The 24,194-nt window shown below is 41.6% G+C and overlaps 1 protein-coding gene across 5 annotated transcripts in view; it reads left to right on the top strand.

The window, feature by feature from the left end:
- Ptprr (protein tyrosine phosphatase receptor type R) overlaps positions 1-24,194 on the top strand; it is a 235,564-nt gene that overhangs the window by 167,522 nt on the left and 43,848 nt on the right. The window lies entirely within an intron of this gene.

Here is a 24,194-nt window from a genome sequence, read left to right as displayed (position 1 = left end):
ACCCGGCTCCTTTGCGTGACTTTTACAAACCCGACTGATCTATGCCCCACAGTGCCTCAGTGGTCCTTATCTACACTGTTGTTCTGGGTTCCTGGAGCTGACTTTATTACTAAAATTATTAGGATATTGTTAGGATATTATCCAGATGCTGAGCGTTTAGAGACAAGGAGCTGAGACGAAGATGTTAAGGGTGAGAACCGGCTGTTGGGTGTTATTCAGCATGAGGGAGACATATTCACTGTGGATCACATCTTGCCCTAATCCAGTACCTTGCAGCTCTGTGTCCAGAGGCCATAGGGAAAAGTGGGCGCAGACTCCTCTGGGTCCTGCACCCTTACTGTGAGCTCAGCTCTGAAAACACTTGCTCTCCTAATTAGCATGTCAGATTTCCTTTTCTTTCTTAACTGAGAAGTCCCAGTTTTAAAAAGCGTTTAGAAACCCATGCGTCCTCAGCTGGGCTGATCCAGATGAACTCCAGCAAGAACGAACACCATTGTGGGTACAGTAGGAACAGTTGATGGGACATTCAAAGTCATTAATATTTTGTCTTCAAAGTGCTCAGCCCCAATCAGTAACTCAGCAACCTGATTTTTTCCACAGTCTAAAGTATTTGACAACAAAAGTCTAAGATCTTAATTCATCGGGAAAAGGTTAGGTTTCCTGACTGAAATATCACTCCTGTTCCTAGATTGGAAGGATAATTTTATTCCATTGTGCCTTGTTTATTCTTAGTACAACTTGTGTGGATTGTTTTTAGGATAATGTCAGGGTAATTGTTCAGAACTGAGCTACTGGCCAGCCCAAGAACCCTCTCCTGGGAATAGCTTGGCTCAAACATACAAAAAGAGTTCTCGTCTTTTCAAAAGTATTTCTTCTTAAACATAAAGATATGTGGGCAATAGCAATAAACAAGTCAGTGGCAGTCTTGTGTGCGTTTAGTGTCTAGTTAGATGGCAAAGGATCATGCCCTTTGGCTCTGTCTCCCTGGGTTATTTTATGATGGGATGGCGCAGAATATGAAGTGTCCTACTTATTCTGGGAGGGTGCATTCTTACCATGGCCCCTTCTTATCTTGGCCATGACACAGTATAAAATACTGGTAAACAGGGCCATCAATGTTTTCACCAACCTTTATTCACCTAAAAAAATAAACTCTCGAAGTATTATATTCTTACTGCAGAAACCTTAAAAGTATATTTATGCACCACTCAAAACAGAGCCAGGCGCAGATCTTCACATGTGTAGTCTTAGCTACTCTGGAGGCTGAGGCAGGAGGAGCTCACGACCCCACAAGTTCACAGCCAGCCTGAAGAGTGCAGTGAGACCTGTCTCAAACGTTAGAAAGGAAATTATTTCATAGCCAGCCTCACCATGGGACTCACACCTTCCCTCACCAATTACCGGTTATACACACTCTCCAGACTGCGTAGATATCCACCCATCATGTCTGCCGTCGTTCGGCAGCAGCGGGAGCAGAGTTAAGTACCTGGCATCACCCTGAAGGTGCCTTGGTAACCGAATGAGAAGGAGTGTAAATGAGAAACCAGCCAACAGTTGGAAAAGCATCTGTTCTTCGTGCTGGCGGCTGATCTCAGGGCTCTACATTAATTGTGTCAATCAACCCTAGGACAATCTAAAGAACCTCAGCTGTCGCTCCACGCTATCCATCTTCACCTGCATCTTCAGGTTCCCAATGCAGATGCAAATTGTTTTAACTACATCTTTACGGAGCACTCGCGGGTTGTTTGGTTGTGCTTTAGTGACACAGCCTGACAACTATGTCCAGAAAGCTTATGTCACATTAGGTGTGACAGGCAATCCCCAAGGGATTTAAAGACGGAGAAAGTTCCTTGACACTCTCACGCCATTTGAAGTAGGGCCCCGGGCAGGTGCAGATTTTTATGTCTTTGGGAGATACGGGGACCAGTTCCTCATGGATTCTGAGGGACAGCTATAGCTCTAAAGAGCTATCTCCTCACTCTGTAGAGGAGAAATCTAATTTCTAATCAGAATTTGCGGCTCTAAGCAGGAGTTCAATTTGAACCTCAGGCGGTCACACCCAGAGTCTGCCCTTATGCTGTTGCCAAGCTTTGTACGTTCTGAAAAACAATGTGGAGAGCGTTCTGTAATTTATGCATACTTATAAATGAAGTATGAAAATCATTCCGAACTGGGAAGAGCAGAAAATCATACGATGTAACTTTCAAAAACACCTCTCATCAAAACATAGTCACCTTTAACTAGTCTCAAACTTTCCAAGAAAGTTTATTTTGCAAACCATTTTTGCTTTCCTATTTAACGATCCCACGACAATCTGAGTGTGTCTCTTTGTCCAGTTGCCTAATTTTAGGGCATCCCTCTGTGTGAATCATAAAAACAAAAATAAGGTACAAATCAATTAAGCTACTTCGTACACCATAATTCTGTTCATAGATGTGACCATTGTGCAATGAATGTTTCAAACGGATGAACAAGGCAACAGGGAATAAAATTTCACAGGCCAATCCACCCTGAAAGCAGACAGAATTGGATTGGGCCGGCATATACCGCTTTAGGAATACTAACTTTTTTTTTAAATATTTATTTATTATGTATACAATATTCTGTCTGTGTGTCTGCCTGCAGGCCAGAAGAGGGCACCAGACCTCATTACAGATGGTTGTGAGCCACCATGTGGTTGCCGGGAATTGAACTCAGGACCTTTGGAAGAGCAGGCAATGCTCTTAACCACTGAGCCATCTCTCCAGCCCAGGAATACTAACTTTTTAATCACAAGTTTTCTGTCCTACACCAGTTTAGTTTCACCCTTACAACCAGAAAGATGCAGAAGGGGGAACTGTTCAGAGCCATGAAGGATGAACACAAATACGGTATAATGACATATGTGCAGAAAATGTCATCATGAGGTGCATTGTTTTGTTCATTAACTAAAAGAAATAATTTTTAAGAATTTTTTAACACATGTTATAGCAGCTCAATAGATAAGAAAATTTATAAATAAACAAAAAAGCAAATATTGATTAAAATTCTTATTATCTCAGATATGCCAAAGTTTATTTTCCAACTCATAGTAGCAATACTTACTGTATATTTAATTTGTAGGGAAAATCCATTTTTCAGAGCACAGAACAAAAGCTCTAAAAATCACTGCAGTATATCAGTAAAGTTTTGGGGTTTATTTGTTGTTTTTTTTTAAGACAAGGAAATGAGGAGTCTTTCAAAATAAATGATACTCACATATATTAGTTTGTGTCCTTTTTTATGGTTTCCAACTGCCAAAAATAGGAGAGACTGGAAGAAAATTGATCTACTTTACAAGTAAAGGAGGTTTTGAAAAATTGCTCTCAAAAATTATCTCACGAGTTTTTCTTCTCAGGCCTTGGAAATGAGGTCTTGGTGATGGGGCTTGATTAAATTTCCACATCTCTTATCTGTAGTTTATTCTTGTTACCACCGTTGCTGCTGGTTTTTAACTTGGACACAGGAAGCCAGTGCCAATCAATTTTGTTCCCAAGGTGACAGGAAGCCTTGGTTGGTCAGATGTTGATCTGGTTTGCTGTTCCCGCCCCACCCGTCATACCTTCTTCCCTTTTGGCTGAACTTAAGACAAATTAATCAGTGGTTGACATCTGGCAGACAGCTTCAGTGTCCTCTTAGTGGTGGTTTGTTGACCTGGAGGGCTAAAGCGTGAAGAAATCAGTGCAGAAAACTTGCAGGCACTGACCTAAATGTGGCTAAGCGCCCTTCCCTGGTCCTGCACGGGAGGCTCCTCGTCTAGATTTTTGATTGACAGTGTGGATCTTCCTGATTAATGACATATTTATGGAATCAACGTTTCACCTTCTTTAGGATGGTGAGTGACTTACCTCACCCTACTGTAAATTCCAGATTTGAAATGGGAAACGGAGGCCAGGAAAGCATTCAAAGAATGCTAAGCTTTTAAACAGGTCTCTGGTGTTTATGAACTTACCCGCCTGAGAAGTCGCTTCCTGTGCATCTCAGTCCCCAGAAAAAAATACCTCTTACCACCAAACACCCGCACTGAACATATTGGTATCCAGAACATAACAAATAAAGCAGCTCACAATGTTAAGGGTGTATAAAATCAAATGAGCTGACCTTCCCAACCCTGGAACCAAATGTTTCTAGAGTCTCCCTTTGGGACTCTACCAAATCTGAAGCTACAAACTCTCAGCAACCTGGCAGCCGCGTGATCAGGTTTAAAGATTACCGATGCTGAAAGGCAGGTCTAATCTTAGGATGGAGATTATGAGAAATGTCTAAAATGAAGGAAGGTGAGATTAAGATAAACCTAAAAAGGGCAGGTATGTTGAACCGGATGAGCCTTTCCTGTCCCTAAAATGCCTTGTGCTCTTAAACAGGAAATGTATTCTTATTCACCCGAGGCCAGTGTCAAGCCTCGGCACAAGATTGCAAAGGATCCTGGGTAGTGGCAGTGAAAAGACAGGAAAGTGAGCAGGGAGGGAAATGTCCTTGGTGGTTGCTAGACAGGGCAAATTTTCCAAAGGCAACAGAAAGCTCATTGCTTATTCACCCACGTCTCCCATATTTGGGGGACAGACTCTCAGTTTCGCTCCGATTTCTCAGTACTTTCCACACCCGAATTTGGAGGCATTTAACCCTAGCGCTGATTCAGGCTGTGGGAATCACGGGGGAATGGGTATACTTGCCCTTCACTGAAGGGTTCTGTCTTGAGGACCCCGACAGGGGAAGCAGTCAAGCAGTCGTCTGAAGGCCCTCCACAGGTTCTCTCCCTAGATGTGTTGATCCGGAGAATGCTGAGCTGTCCTTCTGTTTCCGTTGCCTCATTGTATGGGAATAAACTCCCCAGATAAGTGAAATAAGTCATAACGTACCTGGGACAACCTCGAGATATACTGAACTCTGAAAAACCGTAACCCCAGTTTTCCAGTAGCCAAACAGAAGGTAGCCCGAAGCATGAAATAAGTACTTATAAGTAGCTATTTGCTGGCAGGTTGTTTCCAGGTTCTGGCTGTCGGAGCAGATGCAGAGATCCACAGCCAAGCACCAGGCCAAGCACCAGGCCAAGCACCAGGCCAAGCACCAGGCCAGTTGAAGAGAGAGAGAGGAGGGAATCCATGAGCAAGGGAGGCAGGTCAAGATCATGATGGAGGAAACCCACAGAGACAGCTGACCCTAGTTCATGGGAACTCATGGAATCTAGACCAACAGCTAAGAATCCTGCATGGGACCAAACTAGGCTCTCTGCATGTGGGCAACAGTTGGGTAGCTTGGTCTGTTTGAGGGGCCCCTGACTGTGGGACCAAGATTTATCCCTGGGGCAAGAACTGGCTATTTGGAGCCCATTCCCTATGGTAGGATGTCTTGCTCAGCCTTGATGCAAGGGAGAGGTCCTTGACCCTACCTCAGCTTAATGTGCCAGACTTTACCCTTTCAGAGGAGTAGAATGGGGGGAGGGGTAGGTTGGAGATGGGAGGGAGGGAGATGGGAGGGAGCAGGAGAAGGGGAGGGAGAACTGTGGTTGATATGTAAAGTGAATAAAAAAATTAAAAGAATACCCGGAAGGCTATTAGAAACCTAAAGTGTACTCCACACTCATGTAAGTTCCTCTCTGGTTTGCATGAGAATCTATTTGAATAAAGAGTGAGCTGCCTTGTACCTGCTCTTTTGCACCCACTCTTCCCACCACCATGGAGGGGAGCATGCTCAAGAGAGTGGTATACCAGTTAGCCATTCACAACGGCAGTGCCCCAAGTGAGATGCCACACCCCACGGGTGTTAGGACTTCTTGGCCAGCAATTTCTTACTGTATGACATTTCCCAATTGGTAGACCAAAGCCGTCCCTTTGATCCCCTTTCAAACCCCTAAAGGTGAGACTCTTAGGAGGCTTGACAGAGGTTATCAAACGTAAGTAGAAGCCAAACTGTAGAGACAATATGTGTGATTGATTTCTTTCAGGAAATGTGTTATAGCTGGTGATTTTTTAAAAAAAAAAGTTTATGTAAAATATACTCTTTTTAAAAAAAATTGAACTTCTCTTGGTGTGCTTAAAATAGAAAGCATTACTGTTTGGCAGCATCGCTATAGATACAAATGCTTTCCTGTGACTTCCCAAATCTGACCTTTGACCTTCAAAGAGTCAAGTTGTTTGGGGTCGACAAGAGTACAAGGATGTAGAGTCGTTTATTGAGCATATTCAAATGTAGACGAGCATCTCAAGACCTAGCTTAGCCCAATGTGGAGAATAATCCCAGAACTACAAAGGAATAATAGCTACTGCTCTGGGTGCAGAGGGAAAAGCTAGAAAACCCTTGCATGCTCGTCTCTGTGTGCAATATACATACCGTTCCCTCTTATGCATCTACAGCAGATAGATTTTTTTCTTCTCACCTTCCTAGCGAGGAAACTGAGACACAAGCATCTGAGACAAGGTCCACGGCCCTGGAGGCATCAGGGCAGAGATGCCATGGAGCGGTGGGTCTGTGCTGCCTTGCACCTACAGGTGGCGCCAGCGAGCCACACGGCCAGCAGGAGACCTGGGTCAGCTCTTTCTTCCACCTTTTGTTTTAAAGAACAGAGAAGCAGCTGTTTTTCTGTCCTGAAAAATTCTGCCTATGACATTTGTAGTCCCTCTAAGATTTAAAGCCAAATCAAATAAACAAGGATCAAGGGCCCTGTAAGGATCCCAAGTCTGGAAAAGAGCCATCGAAAACCTCTCCTCCTGTATGTCCCTAATTGTCACCCAGAACGGGGCTCTGCACTGATTTAGATCCAAATGCACAGAGCAGGGTTTCCTACTAAAGCCCGCAGCCCCAAGACTGGCGTTTGGCATCCCTGGTGGGGATTCTACTTGTTCCTTAGCGCTGGTCACGATGTGTGTTCAAAGTGGTGTTTGCACGCCTTGGAGTTTTCCCTCTTCCTTTCAGGACAGAACGATATAAAGTTTAGCCGCGGGTGGGGACGAGATGTTGATTCCATGAGAACTCAAACCGAGAAGAACTTTCTCCACGAGGTACAATTGCACTGGATAAAGGAGGTCCAGGAAAAGATGCAGCCCCGCACCCCAGGACTTCGCATGGATGAACCCTGGATTCCAGTAATGCAGTGGCCTTATCGAGGACAGCCTGGGGCAAATTGGCAGTACATTAGAAAACCCGATTAGGAGGGGGAAGGCGACCTGGGCCTCACGTCAGCTGTTTTCCTCCACAGGATACTGGGTGATTCCTGTCCTGGCCAGATACTGAATTCTAAAAGCTCAGCCCAAGAGTTCTTGTCAAAAATGGTTTCCGTAGCGTATTTTGACTTGCTTAGGTCTGAAGAACTTTTGGAATTTGTTAGGTGTGGGCCTGAACTCCAGGAACTGGCCTGTGGCATTCTCTTAATGAGCTCTGTCCCCTTGGACAGATTGTCCTAAGCACCGCATTTTGTTTTGGTTTGTTTTTATCGAGTTCACACTTCTCTCGATGTCCTCATCTGACACGGGAATTATTGATAGAACATGTATGTGTTGATAATTCAGACACATGAAGGCAAAAAAAAAGTACAGAAGTCGAATTTTCTGCCATATTTCAAATATATGCAAACTGCTATGGATATGTTCAATCTACAGTCATATCCCTCATATTATTATTATGAACTTTTGGGATTTGCCAGCAGTTCATCCCATATACAATATAAAACCCCTAAGCCTTTAGATCAATAAAGACCATTATTAAAGTGTTTATATCATTTACTTCACATAAAACAATAGATTAATAACACCCAACTTCTTAAAATCTTTGATAAAATAGTCAACACAATAATAAGCCCCCAAATAAGGTGCCTATATATATAAGACAGTGGGTGGTAAAGAAACTTTTGTTTTAGTTTTAATAGTGTGTGTGCGCACGTGCACATACGTCAAACACACACACACACACACACACACACTTGTTAGATCCCCTCCCAGTGACTGACCTTTCAGGCAGTTGTGAGCCTGAGCCACCTGATGCCCATGCATCAGGTGAAATTATAAAAATTTTACCTGAAGCCTAGGCAGTTTGGATGCTCACCTTACTAGACCTGGATGGAGGTGGGTGGTCCTTGGACTTCCCACAGGGCAGAGAACCCTGATTGCTCTTTGGGCTGACGAGGGAGGGGGACTTGATTGGGGGAGGGGGAGGGAAATGGGAGGCGGTGGCAGGGAGGAGACAGAAATCTTTAATAGATAAATAAATTTAAAAAAATAAATAATAGTTTATAAAATTAAAAATAATAAAATTAAAAAAGCACATAAATAAATAGAAAATTTTTTTACCTGAAACTTCAAGATAAATTTAGAATACAGATATTATCTAGATATCATTATTATTTAGATATCAGATTGTTTATTTTTATTTAGATATCGGATATATTTAGAATACAGGGTTACACATAGTCTTTTCTGCCATGTCTCTAATGCCAGTATTTTAAAAGCTGTTTTCTATCATAATAATTAAGCACTGATAAAGAGGGAATAAAGGGGAATAAAAGTTACATTTTATATGTCTTAGATAATAAAGAAAATTAATTTTGCCATAGTGGATAAACAGGAAAAACTTATATTCCTAGGTATACATCTATGTGACTAAGCAAACATATACAGTACAAGAAAGCCAAATATAGCATTGTAATGGTGAAAGGAACTGGAAATAAATAACTAAGTGTAGACATTTATCACTAGATAAATAATTATTTATAAATCTATATTCTGCTTTAATAAGGAGTTTTTCGATATATAATGCAAGGTAGGGAAAGAACGCAAAACTACGATCTGGGATATATTATCTCTGTATTATATTATATTATATCATATTATATTATATCATATCATATTATATTATATCTTCAGTGATGGCATCACTGAAGTGAAAGCACTTAAGGCCTCAGGGCAATATGCTGCAAGGACCAGAGTTAGAAGAGAGGAAATTTTACAAAAGAGCCAAGGACATAGCCCAATAGCAGGGCACCTGCTTAGCATGTGTGGGGCCCTGGGTTTGACCCCAGCTCTGAAAAACAAATGTTTTCAGATTTTATTGTAAGAGTGTGTTCATTTTGTACTGAATTTAAATTAATATTTTCTAGATGAAAACCTAGAAATATAGCATTGTTTCCTTTGAATTCAAGACTTTATGTCACTAATGTCTTCATAAAAGACAGTGAAGAGACAGATCATTAGCTGTGTTATATGGATGATAACATAGGAAGATGCAGCTTTCAGACCAAGAAGAGATCGTTGGTCCCAACTTCACACTGACTAAACAGCTGCAATAGTTGTTCCTTGTGCCTGTGATCAACTATGGTCCAAAAATATTCAACTGAAAATCCAGAAATCAGCCAGGCCTGGTGACTCATGCCTGTAACCCAGCATTTGGGAGGTTGTAGCAAGAGTTTTGCCGCAAGTGCGAAGCCAGCCTAGGCTACACTTGAGATTTTATCTCAGAGAATTCTAGGCCAGCTGGATGGCTCATCAGGTAAAGGTACTTGCTACCAAGCCTGCCAACCTGAGATCAATTCCCAGAATCGTCATAGAAGGAAAGAACCAATTCCGTTGTCTACAAAGTTCATACTTGAGAACTATGCAGTTGAGTTACAAAAACAAACTGCCAAACAAGGCCTCCTAATGTTCTTATGAATTGTGATTGCATGTTGGGCTGCATTCAAAGATAGTCTTTATCACATGAAGTCAGGAGACCAGTGCTTGGACACCCTGGAGGCTTTGTGACTAAACCACACAATGATTTCTCAGGTGAGACACCAATCCTTATACTAGAGGTCTCCAAAGAAACCAAACAAACCATAAAGACGCATTAAAAGGAACTGTTCACATCACAGAGGGGGCTGGAAGTCCCCGTGTCTTCAGAGTGACTCAGTAACCTGGCTACTAAAGGAAGTCAATGGTGTGGTTCTAGTCTGAGGGCCAGCAGGCCTGGAATACAGGAAAAGCTGAGATTGAATCTCAATACAGGTAAAAGACAGTGTCTCCTTCCAAAGACTAGCAAACCGAGTTACCCACTTTGACTTACAGAAAGATGGGGTAAGCCCTTTTCTTTGGTCCAGTCTGACGAATGAGGCCTACCATATTATAAAGGACAATTTGCTTTGTTAAATGTACTAAATTAATATTGATTTCATCCGAACACTCTCTTCAAAATATTCCCTATGCCTAACAAAATGATTGAACATCTCGTGTCTCAGTCAGCATGACACATAAAATTATTAGCCATCATAGAAAACTAAAATGATAATTGAGATAGAGGAAAATAACTATAAATTATATGTGTGATAAAGATCTATCATCCATCATATGTAAAGATCTTTACTACTGAAAAAGAAGGCAAACAAGTTAAAATTAAGCAAAAATTGGAACAGGCATTTCTTTACAGAAGAAAAACAAGTGACTGATAAGTACAAAAAAAATCAGTATCATTAATTTTAGGGAAATGCAGTTGAAGCCCAATGAAATTCCACTTCTTCACTAGGTTTTCTGCAATTTAAAAAAAAAATACATATTGTAAAGTAGCAAGAATGTGGAGAAAATAGAAACTTAATATGTTGCTGCTGGAAATGGGAAATAGTCTACCCACTTAGGAAAAACCTTTGATAGTGCTTCAGAAAGTGAAATCAAAACTGGTGGTATAGCTTGGTGGAAGAGGACTCACCTAGCTTGCCCAAAGTGCTGGGCTCCATCTCCAGAACCAAAAAGGAAGAGCCATAGAGTTACTGGAGGCTACAGCAATTCCACTGCTGATGTATGTCATGAAAATTTATATCCAAATATAGTAGAATTTTTTTTAAGTTTAAAAAAAGGAAACAACCCAAATGTCCATCAACTAAAACCCAGATAAGCAAAATTAGTTTATTCATTTAATGGAATCGATTGTTTTGTGGGAAAGAACAGAGAACTTCCAAGGGTTGCACAGTGGAAGAACGTGAACGGCATTAGGTCAACTAGAAGAAGTCTGACGAACTGCCAGCAGTATAAGTCCATTTACATGAAAGGGCCAAGAGAAGTGAACGCAGGGGATGTAGCTTCCGGGCAGAGTGTTGGCCTGGCCTGTGCAAGGCCTTAGGTTCAAGCCCCATTATTACAAAATGAGTGAACCTGTCAGTGGTGTCTAAGGCCTCTGTAGAAGGAGCCACGGGATGGAGAGGCAGTTTCCTTTGAGGGTGAGGAAAATGCTTTAAAATTTGCTGTGCTGGTTTTTTGTTTGTTTTTGCCTTTTCCGGTACTCACTGCGTAGACCTCGCTGACCTCAAACTCACAGTGCTTGGATTAAAGGTGATTGCCACCACACCTGGACTCTGACGCACCTTATCTGACTCAGCGGCGATTCTAAATATGCTGAATTCTAGTCTTTAGAAATACTAACTTGCCGGGCAGTGCGTGGTGCTCGCCTTTAATCCCAGCACTCAGGAGAACGAGACGAGTTAGAGGCTAGCGTGGTCTACCAAGTGAGTTACAGGACAGCCTCCAAAGCTACACAGAGAAACCCTGTCTCAACCCCACCCCTCCAAAAAAAGAAAGAAAGAAATGTGAACTTAGTGCTATATAAATCACACATCTCAACAAAAAGGGGCATATGCATGATTTTAATTTTATACTGAAAAGAAAAATGTTAGCTGCTTCTAAAACATTAGTCAGAATTTCTTTCCAGGTGATTTTCTCATTCTACTTTAGTTGACATATGTATTTTTATTTCTAGACAAGAAAGGGCTATGTCTCCTATCTCATGAGTGCCAAAGTGTGTAGTTTACATGACAAACACCAGTGCAGTCCTTAAAATGTGTATATTTTGAACTCAGAAGATTTCATTTGCTTTCCCGTCCCTCGGCTCCTTGGATACAATATAGTCAAGAAGCATGTCAAAGGCTTAGCATCTATGCCTTGCCCACCCCATGTGTCCCCTGCACTGCAGCGAAAGGCCCCTTGAACCTCGGGGCTATCTCTCAATCATCCCACTGTCAATGGAAGAAAGAAGACCCAGAGATAAGAATGAGTTATGACAAATGGCATCTAGGTGACAAGTCTCATTCCCTTGAGGAGGAAAAAGCCTATTTTAACTATTGGCAATTGCAGTCAATAATTTATATTTAAACTTCTATCCTTATCTCAGACTGTACTGATAACATGATTATGTATTTACCCTGGCAGGAAGGCAATCATGGTGGCCAAACCGTGAATTTTATCAGGGGTACAACTCTTCCAGGTAGTTGGCCCCTTCCTTCCTTCCACCTGAGGAAGGAGGGTGCACTAAATACAGTCGTTGACTCTTCGCTGGCCAAAAGGAAGTGACTCCCTACTCCGCAATTCCCCGGGTGAAAGGCCAGCGACTCAAGAGGGCAATGACCACCCTGGTTTATTTGCAATGTACCTCACTGACCAAAGCCCAAAACTGCATTTGTGGGTGGTACACTTTTAAATGAACACCAAACAAATGCAGGAATGGGCATTTAAGTAAAGTATTGTTCTTGGCTGAACATTTAGGAGGAAGCTTTGCAAACAGTAGATTTTCGTAATTCTTACTGAGAGGTCATTTTAGGTAAGGGTGGCTAATGACATAAGCTATCAGCTTCCTCTTTGATTTTTGTTTTATTCTGTGTGTATGGATAATTTGGCTGCATGTATGTGTGTGTACCACATGTGCCTGGTGCCCCCAGAAGCAGGAAGAGGGAGGAGGATCCCCTGGAATGGGAGGTACAGACAGTTTTTAGCTGTCTAGTGGGTAGGGGAAGCAAACCTAAGTCCTCTGGCAAAGCATCCAATGTTCTTAACTAATGAGTTATCCTTGTAATCAATGTTAGACAAGATGGGTATTCAAAGCAATCACTTTAAAAAAAAAATCAGGATCTAAAGAAACCCAGGCTGGTCTCAAACTCCCAGAGTAGCAAGGCTGACCTTGAATTAATGATCCTCCTGCTTTTCCCTTCTGAATGCTGGATCCCAGGCCTGTGCCACCACACTGAGTTAGATGTAAGGCAGGCTGAGGGTGAGCCTGCAGCTCAGTTGGTGGGATGTTTGCCTGACATGCACTGTGCCCTCGGTTCTATCTCCAACACTGCATGAGTCAAGCATTGTGGCACATACCTAGAGTCCCAGCACTCAGAAGTAGAGGAGGAAAGGACAGATGGTCAAGATTTCTTCAACTGCATAGGGAGTTTAAGGTTAGCCTGGGCTCAAAATTAAATCAGTCAATCAATCAATCAATCAATCAATCAATCAATAGATAAGGTCTATCTATGTACCTCATCCTGACTGCCTCTGTCTCCCAAGAAGTGGGGTTACAAATATGGACCACTACACATGGTTCGAATATACTACTTTTCTTAAACACAAATAATTCTACCATCTTTCTTCCTTTGTAAAAACTAACTTTATAAATGTTTCTCTTCAACAACTAAAACCAAGTTTAGGAATCTGGTACAAAGATTTGGGGAAAAAAGGCATGCTGCAGTCTGCCTGATGGTACAGGCTTATAATCTCAGGAGTCCTGGATGCTGCAACAGAAGGATCTCAAATCCAAGTCCTGTGTGGGCTAGAGAGTTCAAGCCAGCTCGCCCAACTTAGTGAGAACCTGTCTCCAAATAAAAAATAAAATGAGCCTTTGGGGTATAGTTCAACAGCAGAACATTCGCCATAGCTATATTCGTAGGACATAGCGTGGGTCCTCTTAGCTTTTGGAAGCACTATTGCTTTTCCACTTTGGCTACGCCATTCTACACATTAGTGGTAGTGAGAGTTGCTGCTTCCACAAACGCTCACCAGCTCCCCCTTCCACCTTCATTACAGCTTCCCATGGCATTTGGAGCAGCTTGGCCTTGTGGTTTTACTTATAATATCTCTTCTGGTCGACTATGGATATCTAATTCTCTTCCATTGATCTGATATCTACCTTTATGCTGCTGCTGCTGCTGCTGCTGTTATTGTTAGTGTAACTTGGTAGAAGGGTAGAAATTTTCAACTAAGAAAATGTGAGTCCTCCGCCTTTGTTCTTTTTCAATATGGTTTTGCCTGGGAAGTTCTGAATCTTGCGTTGTTGAGCAAACATTAGCTGCGGGGCTTCTGGTACGTGACTTTCATCAGGTTGAGAAATTTCTCTACCATCCCCAGTTCATCCACAGCTGTTACAGAATGTGTGTTTTCTGATAATTCATGAGTTAGCCGAGGTCAGTGGCTGGTTATAACTGTGCGTATCATTGCTCTTGGAAGTAGCCACATTTATTGCCTTGTGATGGTCAGTACCAAGAGGGTTCCTCGGTAGCTGGGTGAACGGGTGGTGAATTAACTTAACTGTATGTACTACTTACAAAATGTTGGGTATAAGTGAATGTAGATCAAGCTTCCATACAAATCAACTGAAATTCGGATTTCTCTTTTCGGAAAGATTGGTGCTTCACTGAGGTCTAATAATTCTTCATTATCACTGTAGGAACGAGGAAAAAAAATTAAAGCCAGGAACTAAAATTAGAGCCACCAACATTTCGTCCTTTTTTTTTTTTTGAAGGGAAACAGCCTCCTCATCATGAATGGCAGCCAAAACAATACCAAGTGCCAGAAAAAGATAAAAATGAATCATTCTTGGCTTGGAAACAGCACCCTGCAGTTTAAAATTCTTTTATAGCCATAAAATCTTCACAGGTCTTTAGTAAGGTTAAGGCTGAACCTTCATGGATATTCACACAAGTTTTACACCAAATCTTAAAAATTGCATTTCTTGTGCCTGCACAGTCTAAATGTTATTATTTTTTGCTAATTTTATCTTATGTATTCATTTTTCACATAGGTTCTTGTTATCTGCCCTGGATGGCCAAGTATTCACAATGTCTCCTAAAGTAGGCTCCTGCCTCAGTTTCCCATGTGCTGGGAATATGGGTGGGCGTCACCGCATCTGGTTTTCTCATCTAAAGTGATTCTTCTATTTACATACTTGGTACAAGCCATCAGGCTGCATTACTCTTTCCAATTTGCTTGTAACCGTCTCTCCCCATAGTCAACGAAAGTGTAGTTTTTCACTGACTAGTGGCTATGGAAGGAGAATCGAAGTGCGTATCTTTCTTTGTTCACACTGCAGAGAAACTCATTTCTGGTAAATATGTATGTTTATTGTGAGTACATTAGAAAAAGTTACTCTGGGAAAGAACGCCTACGTCTTGGAGGGTGGATCTAAAAGAGGCAGACCTGAATTGAGTTGCAGTTTACTGCCTACCCAGGCACAGACAGGGAGAGGTCATGCCAGATGAGGCTGGAGAAATGCAGAGGGATCAAAGTGAGAAGCATTTATTGTTGTATTTTCAGTGTTATTTTCCAGTGAAAATTATTATAGTGCAATAGGAAAGAAACCACTCTGAGCTAGGAGTGTTTAGAGGGAAGAAGGCTTTCTAGAGAGCCGCTGCAGGGGTTAGAAGGCTTAGAAGGGAGGGTTGAAAGGCTTACCAGGGAGCTGGTATTAGAGTTTGCATCAAACACGGGTCTGTGCTGTGTCAACAGGCCCCAGGAGTCTTCAGGTTTCTTTCACACCCCGTGTTTCTAATGATTTGTTGACTTAGGTTTTCAAACAACTCACTGACTAGCATGGAGGGAGGGAATCTTACAGGACCTCAACCCTAGACAAAGAACTACAGGCAACTTAAGGAGTGCCGAGAACAGGAGAAATAGTCTCCCCCATGGAAGGGGCCCTGGTTGGTAACACCGAGGGCTCAGCTCTAAAGTCATCCGTACAAATATTTCTCACAAAGAATCGAAAAACAGTCGCCATAATGTTAGAGGTCGCTCCATTTATTATTGGAGATGTTTTCTTCATTTTAAATGTATTTTTTTTATTTCAGTCTTTGTCCAATGGACAGATCTTGATTTCAAAATAGAAACATGACACCGAGCTGGGGGAAAAATGACATTTTAATGTTTCTTTCCCTCTTATCATGTGAATTAACCCTTCAGTTGTCATTATCTTTGGCTGCCATCTAGAAAGTCTGAGATCAAATATGTTTAATTCTAACTCATGTGGTAAAGCATTGACTTAATCAGTTTCCAAGGTCCGGGCCCAGAAAACAATGTAACCAGTTTACTTTATCTATGCCACATATACACATATGTGTGTACAGGTTTTCATTGTGTGGGCGGGAATTGTTGTTGGGGCTGTTTGTTGTTTCTATCTTTTGAGCTGGTGTCTTAACTATACAGCCCCGCAGGACTAAAGCTTGCTATGTGGACCAGGCTGGTCTTGAACACACGGAAAACTACCAGTTTCTGCTTCCTGGGTGTTCTAATGATGATTTTGACTTTAATTTTTAAGTTAGAAATTTACCTTGTCTTATGTGAAAGGTGAGACAGGCTGGGTGTGGTAGGCATGCCTTCATCTCAGTGCTCAGGAGCCATAGGTAGGAGGACAGGAGGATTGGGTGTCATTGGGTATCATCCTAAGAACTTGAAGATGTTTTATGTGGCCACTCAAAAGGGAACCAGCATCTTCCCAGGGCAGTGGGAGGTAGAACACATCATTTCCTACACCAAAGATCTTCTCCACATTATAAAATTTTCTTCTCAGTGAAAAGTGAAGAGCCTTTCTCACCTTCCTGGACCCATGCCTGTCTCCTTTATGCTTATTTTCCTGCATGTCTTGCCTGAGGAATTTCCTTTGGGAAATTTTAGTATGAGTCGTCGTATTAGCTACTCCTCTTATTTCAGCTTCTATACACTGGGTCGTGTCACAATTTAACTTAGAATCGTCTCCTTTTCTCTTTTAAAATTTTCACCCTCTCATCTGTCACTTAATTCAGAGAGCGGGAACATCCAGAATTTACTTGAAAGTAAAGGGATGCGGCGGGGGGGGGGGGGAGGCAAATTGTTAGTTATATATTCTTAAAACTTAACACCTGAAGGAACAAAAGAGTTGCAGGACGTGGAGTTGTGAACAGATGCAGAGGCCAGCCAATCCCACAAGGGCTGCTTTACAATTGCTATCCAAATAAATAAGGATTTCTCTTTCTTATTTTTCTCTCTTTATCAGTTTCTCCTGGAAAACGAAGTATGTGAGCAATCTGAAACAGAAGAATTAAAATGCTGAATTGGGTATAGAAGAGCTGAAGCTCATCTTTAGGGATCAAATCCAGATTTAATGTGGTCATAAGTCATAGGATGTGGAGGTCAGAGAGCAGAGTTGAGGACCTTAGGTTCCTGCTTTCCCGTAGGGAGGGAGGACCGGTTAGGTTCTCACTTCTCATGTTGTGAGATCAGATGTGGGAGCTATGGAGCCCTACACAAATCCCTGTGTCTCTCCCCCTTTGCGCTGTGTACTTTTCCATTCTTGCTCTGAGGCCTGGCTCTAACCAGCTGTCAGCATTTCTCCCTGGACCGTCATTTCCTCCTCTAAGAGTCAAGAGCCATATCTGTCTGGAGCACAGCAAGATGCTTCTGCTTGTTTCCTTTCCTTCTGCCCTCATTTCACTTCTCCAAGGACAGCGAGTGAGAAAGCGCTAGAAATCTCAGCTCTTCTTGGCCAAGTGTCCCGTGCAAAGGGAGCAGCCTGCCTGGAAACTACCCCTTCTGCCAAAAACCAGCTCCTGAGGCCAAGTGTGACATCCCTCGCCTTCCAGGGAAGTAGATGTGTGGTCTCTGAGCTTCTCCAGCACGCAGTTGAAGTGCTCGTGTATTTTTAGCGGTGTTTTCTTCCCGCCTCATGGCTATTAAGAACAGTAGTGCAGAAATGGACATTCCAACCGAGTTGTTTATATTCCCTCACTGCGTTCAGTGTGGCCCTGGCTCATAATATTTATGTGTGTTTTCCTCTTGGCTTAATTGTAATTAGCCTGCTGTTCGCTGCATTTCTCTTACCTTGCCTTGAGAATTTGCTTTTTCCTTCAATTGTTTGCATTGGTATCTTTTGAATTTCCTCCCTCCTATTTACTTTTTTGGCATAAATAATAATCGGTGTTACAGGGGAACTTGATAAAGCCTTTTTATTGTGTTTGCTTTTCTGTGCCAGCAATCAAGAGGCATAAAAATGTCCAAGCCATTTTTTCACGCTTGCGCAGCAAAAAAGAGGCAATGTTTTCAAGAATTTGAGTTCTTACTTTTCCACATTCTGTTGTTAAAAATCCCGATCTCTCGCTATTTTGATGGCTATTATTTTTCTCTAAACCTACGTTTATTTTAATGTTCCTCAGCATGAAGTTTGCTCTGCTTCAGAATTGTCGAATGTTGACCCACTTCTAAATTTACCACTTGTGGTGTTTATGAGGATAAATTGACCTTAAATCTCTATCAATAAAGCAAAATCTATACTAATGTAAATTATTCATATAATATGAATGTAAATTATTCATATCGATATCATATCCCCCTTAAAATGTAAAAGAACGTTTATAAACCATATTTGGGAACATGGGCGCAGTTTTTTCTCTCCAAACTGCTTCCTGCTGAATGGGGGCGTCGTTAATTAGGTCTTTCATGGTATAACCTGTGTGCTAGTTTCATCTCAGTTGGCAGTTGAGTGAAGCAATTTTTTGAAGGCGTTCACTGCAACCCTTCAGGAGGGCGTGGTCCATCATACCAAATCAGAGTAGAAGAAATGAACAATTTCTCATCCTCTGTGAAAACAAAATAAGAAACTCTTTTCCAAAGTATCATATCCTTAGATCCAAATTCAAGATATTTATGTTGGATTAGTTCAGCAGCATTTATAAACAAATATCTTTTAGCATCTGTTGCTCCTTCCTCAGCATTTAAATAATTTAAAGAGAGCATAATAGCATACAGTATCAAAATTCTCTGTGTATTTTCCATCTTTGTGCAGCTTTGTTTTAACCTCTATTTTGTTTATTTTTACTTTTAACTCTTTGCTTTTTGAGACAGGTTCTCTGTATCTTTGACCTGAAGTAACTCTGTAGACCAGGCTGTCTTTGAACTCTCAGAGATCCGCCTGTCTCTGCCTCCCAGGCATTCGGGATTAAAGGTGTAAACTACTACACCTTGAACTCACAGAGATCTGTTTGCTTCTGCCTTCTAGGCACTGGGATTAAAGGCCTGTGCTACCACACACAACAACTCTCTTCTTTTTTTTTTTTTTTTTTTTTTACTTTAAGAACTTCAACTTCTAGTCTGCATATATTTTTAACACACTTTAAACCATTCAGAAATTTTCTCTGTCTTTGAATCTCTCTTTACTGTATATCTCTCTTTTTCTGACCACATGAATCTTTAATTTACCAAGCAATCTCAGTAGGACTAAAGGCGTGGCTTTGCCAGCTAGATCCAGTCCATTCCTTAGCTTCCCAGCCTCATGGCGGATATACAGGCTGTAGCCATGTTTACTGCAACAACTGTATGGCATTTCAAGGTCCCTGCCAGCAAGTGAGCTTCAGCAGCCTGTGCTTGCAAACTGCACGAACCGCCTGCGTAAAAGAGTCAGAGTTTGCCCTGGCAGGACAGCCCAAAAAGCTGGCATTTTTAAACGGCGCAGCTTTTTTCCTGCTATGGCTGAAAACCGAAAAGCATGTGTTCAGCTTTTCATCAACACCGTTTAAGTGTTTAAGTGTTTTAATGAACTGCAAGGTTTTGCAGCTAAAGCTGAGTCAGGAAGCCTCTCTTAGATGAGGCTCTTGCTTGCCTCTGGCAAGCAGAGCAGACCCGAGAACACAGCGAGTCTAGTTGCCATCAAACAAATCGTATCACTTTACTCCAAATGCTCTATTTAAAAGCTCTGTCTCCCGCAGGAGCCAGACAGAGATCGCAATGGCGGCACAGCCCCAGGAAGTCGCGCTTTAAAATGACACAGCGTTTTTTTCTGCTACTGTTGCCGAATCAGGAAATCTCTCTACAGCACGCCACCAACAAACAGCAAAAATCTGTGTTAAACTCTCGCTCCCTTATTTTTAAGCCTTCTCAGGTTTTTTAAGTGGATTTAGCCCCACATTGGGTGCCATATGAAGTAATAAGGGCTGCGGCGGCTGCGTTCCCAGCACCCCAGCACTTGTGGTGTTTATGAGGATAAGCTCATATTTTCTTGGTTTAATAAAGTCCTATTTTGCTCTTCAGATTATAGTCAGTGGTTGGTAGTCAACAAAAACATGTCCTTTTTCTAAATTTTTCTGTAAGTTGTGTTAAAACAAGGTGATTAACTCTCTGGGAGAAACAATAACAACAACAAAAAGAACTTGGGAATTCACTTTTGACCATAACCCCAAATAAATGACAAACAGAGTGAACAGTTACGTTTTTGAAGAACACATTTCCAGGCTAGTGAGATGGCTCGGGAAGCAAAGGACCTTGACACCAGGTCTGAGGCCGGGAGCTCCTTCCATAGAGCTCAAGAGCCAGAAGAGAAACAACCCTGGAGTTGTTCTCTGACCTTGACACACATGTACAGTTGCACACACACACACACACACACACACACGCGCAAGTAAATGTAAAATAAAGTAAAGTAGTACATACTCAGAAAAATCCGTTTGCTTAACTGAGCATACACATAAATTTTCAGCAAGCTTAGTGTTTTAAGGCAACAACGATTTGTGGTATTTGCCACAAATATGTCTGAGAAACAATGTCACACCGCAAACATCATAGCAATATGTCAATGACACAAATTAAAATTAGGAAAGATGGGGCTAAGAAATTCTCAAAGGTAAGGACCTAGAAATAAACAATGAAAATTAATTCATTCATCCATTTTTCACACCAGAGAAATCAAAACAGTAGCAATTCGCCACTGCCATTGATCCCTTTAAATTAGAAAGATCTCAGAGCCAATTTAAATAACTGTAGAAAGCAGGAATATGAGTTACTTTTGGTTCCATTTTCAAATATCTAAATTTTATAAATTCCCACAGTAAACACGTTTTGCCAGGAAAAATTAAAATGTGGGTACATGTAAACTCTTCGCTCCACGCAGGTGCCTAAGCCTCCAAACGTGGTCCTTCTTGTAAGCTGATCCTTTGGATTCAATTTCCTGATGGCATCATATTTAAATTAATCCAAATACTGTTTGTTCTTTGAAAATAAGTTAACAAAAGCAGAGATTTTCACCAAGTTAACGACATCCTACCGTCATATTTTATGACAAGCACGGGAGAGTTGCTTCCCTATAAGACTGCTCTGTTCTTTGTGAGGTCAACGGCCACTGTAAGTTTAATTCTATAGTTGAGCTTTGGGACATTGTCTGTGGGGGTGAGGTGAGGTGTTGCGGGGTTATCTGGGGATCAGGGCAAATGGCGTTGCCGTAGTAAAGGGAAATCTGAAGGAGTAGGCTACCAAGCTGTATCTTTCTTCAGTGGCAAATGTGTGGCTTAGAGTCATCGATTTCAAAGCATTAAAGTTAATCTCAACAAAGACAATTGGCAGCTCTTATGGAAGTGCCCTAAAATAGATCCCTCGAGAAATGCAAGCAGTGAGAATTAGAAAGGATTTTGTTCATTGCCAGCCAAATTTAATAACACCCATGCATGACATGTTATAAGCCGCCGACGTCATTCTTTGTGTGTTGCGGGATAGTAGCTCTCTAAGTACATTTACTTGCTTACTTACTTGCTTTAAGAGACAGAAAACACCTGTGCTGCAGAGAAGCTAAGCAACCCTGAGAAGGGCACAGCAAGGGTATGGACGGGCAAGATTTGAGGCCACACAAAAATGCTTTGAGGTCAAAACTCTGGCTTTGACTGCTGTTCTTGACTTCATACACAGTTTACACAATCTGCCCACACACTCACTTTGGGAGGCAAAGAGAAAAAGAGCTTGTGTTTTATATTGTAACTTGAACTGAGCCTTTGACTGACAACTGTGTTTCAAAAAATGGGTATTTTTTTCACCTGGAAAATAAAGGAAACCAGTTCTCCCAAAGGCTAAAGCATCATATAACAGTGCTTGGCAAAATAACAGAAACTGGATATATTGGGTTCCTTTCTTACTTCCCTTGCTAAGCCGGTCAGGCTTCCTTACTGAGTGGGTTCCACAGCTCTCAGAGGACCACAGACCGCTCAGAAAACTTGCTCATCAAAGACTTAAACGTGGTCTATGAGAGCTTCTGGGTCTCCAGGTGTGGGGAGGGTGTGTGAGAGAAGCCAAAAAAAAGTTGGTATGCATTGATGTTGATGTCGTGGCCCCGTCTGTGGGACTTAGGCAGCTTCTGATAGCCACGTAGTTTCTGGCAGCTCTTGGCTTGCGCTCATCTCCCTGCAAAACCCAGCTCCTGACCCCAAAATGCATTTTGCACAACTGAGCTCCAGCCCAGACTGCTCTGCTCTCTCTCAGAGTCCTCCTATGTGTTCTTCTCCCACACCACTGTCTCCGAGATGGCCAGGTCCACTTCAAATGACCCCTCGTCCACACAGCTGCCCTGCCATTGTAAGTGGAAGAGACCTCACCATCCGCGAAACCTCTGACAAGCTGTAGGCCCTTAGTCTACTGTCAGAAAGGAGAGAGAGAGAGAGAGAGAGAGAGAGAGAGAAAGAGAGAGAGAGAGAAATTCTCAGCAATACACTAAAACTAAAATAACAAACCAGAACCAGAACCAGGGTCCCCTACAAAATTAAAGGCAAGTACCACTGGATTAAAAACGTTTAAAAAAACAGTTTCTCACTAAAAATAGATTAAAATTCTTGGTCTAAAACCAGAGCCATTCTTTGCTGCTCCTCCACTGGACATTTCCCACCAGGAAACACAAGAGACCGTATGTTTCAGCCAATAAGAGCCCCAAACGATAAAGCCCACACGCACATAGACCTCCCTACCATATAGGTAATGTGTCAGAGGACGTTCAGGATGCTGTCCGTCTCTTTCCACCTCAGCAACCTCAGAGAGCAAATAATAATGATAGACTGAGACATGTATTTCAGGGTACTCCGAAGAACAAGACATGTCGATAGTAATTGTGTATAGGTGTGTATGTGTGCATGCAGAGGCAGGAGTGTAATACCAAGTGGCTTCTTCATTCACTGTTCCCTTGGATTTTTGAGCCAGGGTCTCTCACTGACCCTGAAGCTTATGGGTTTCACTAGGCTGCTAGCCAATGAACTCCAGGAATCTGTCCATCGCTGACTGTCTCCCACTGCCGGCTAGTGCCTGCCATACCTGGCTTTTTTCTTTTCATGATTCCTGGGGACCTGAACTCCTTTTCCTCACATGCTGTCTTAGGAATAGCTATGCAACCATTGGTTGTCACGTGCTCTTCCGTAGCTGTCCCTCACACAGCTACCCTAACTGCTAAGTGGGACTTCCATCTTCTACACAGTATACCAGGGTCCATGTAAAAGGAAGAATTTCAGTTATTACTTCCCAAAAGAAGAAAAGGAAATTATAAAGAAATGAGAAAATGAAACTTAGCCTTTAGATCTGTGATCTCTATGGCCTCTTACAAGTTTCACACAATTAAATTAATAACATATACGTATGATCATATATATGTGCTTATATATAATACAAAGTTATTTTCTATTTTTTATTTAGATTTTTTTGTTTGTTTCTTAGATAGTCTTGTGTGGCCCAGGTGGGCCTCAAACTCATTATATAATTGAGAATGACCTTGAACTCCTGATCCTCCTGCCTCTAATCTCCAACCTCTAGAATTTCAGGTATACCACCACCACATTTGCTGTAAAGGGTTTACCCATAAGTTACAGTACATACATTCATGTGTACACATATACTTTCAAACATTTACATTCTGTATTAATGCAATAAGTTGGACTACAGTAGATTGCTATTTTAATTTTATTATGTTTTAATTAACCAATCAGAGGTATGTTTGTTTGTGATACGTTTTCAATTATGCCTACATTGTGAAATGGCTAAAGCATTTAATGACTATGGTATATATTTCAAATTCCCAGGCATACATATAAATACATGTTCTTTTGTATTATCTATCTATCTATTATATATTTCTCAATTTAAATGTGTTTACTTTTTCTGACTTTTTATTTAAAATTATTAACCATCTTATTCCTTCTGCAACAAGTATGCTTACTAATGACTTACAGTACATGTTCTCAATTCAGAATTGTTTGCAACTATAAAATTGCCCATTTCCTATAAAAGATCTATGGAGACTTGCTGTAGTTCGTCATGATACCAAATATATACATTTATGATCTTTGTTTCTGGAAAGGTATCGTTGAACTTTGTCCTTGTGCAAAAAAAGAGACAAACTATTTGATCAAATCATACATGTAATATTTAAAT

This window comes from Microtus oregoni, unplaced genomic scaffold, assembly GCF_018167655.1.
Source record: "Microtus oregoni isolate MIOR12 unplaced genomic scaffold, Mior012 000001F_ref0000356, whole genome shotgun sequence".
Classification (NCBI taxonomy): Eukaryota; Metazoa; Chordata; class Mammalia; order Rodentia; family Cricetidae; genus Microtus; species Microtus oregoni.
This window is presented reverse-complemented; position numbering and strand designations above follow the sequence as displayed.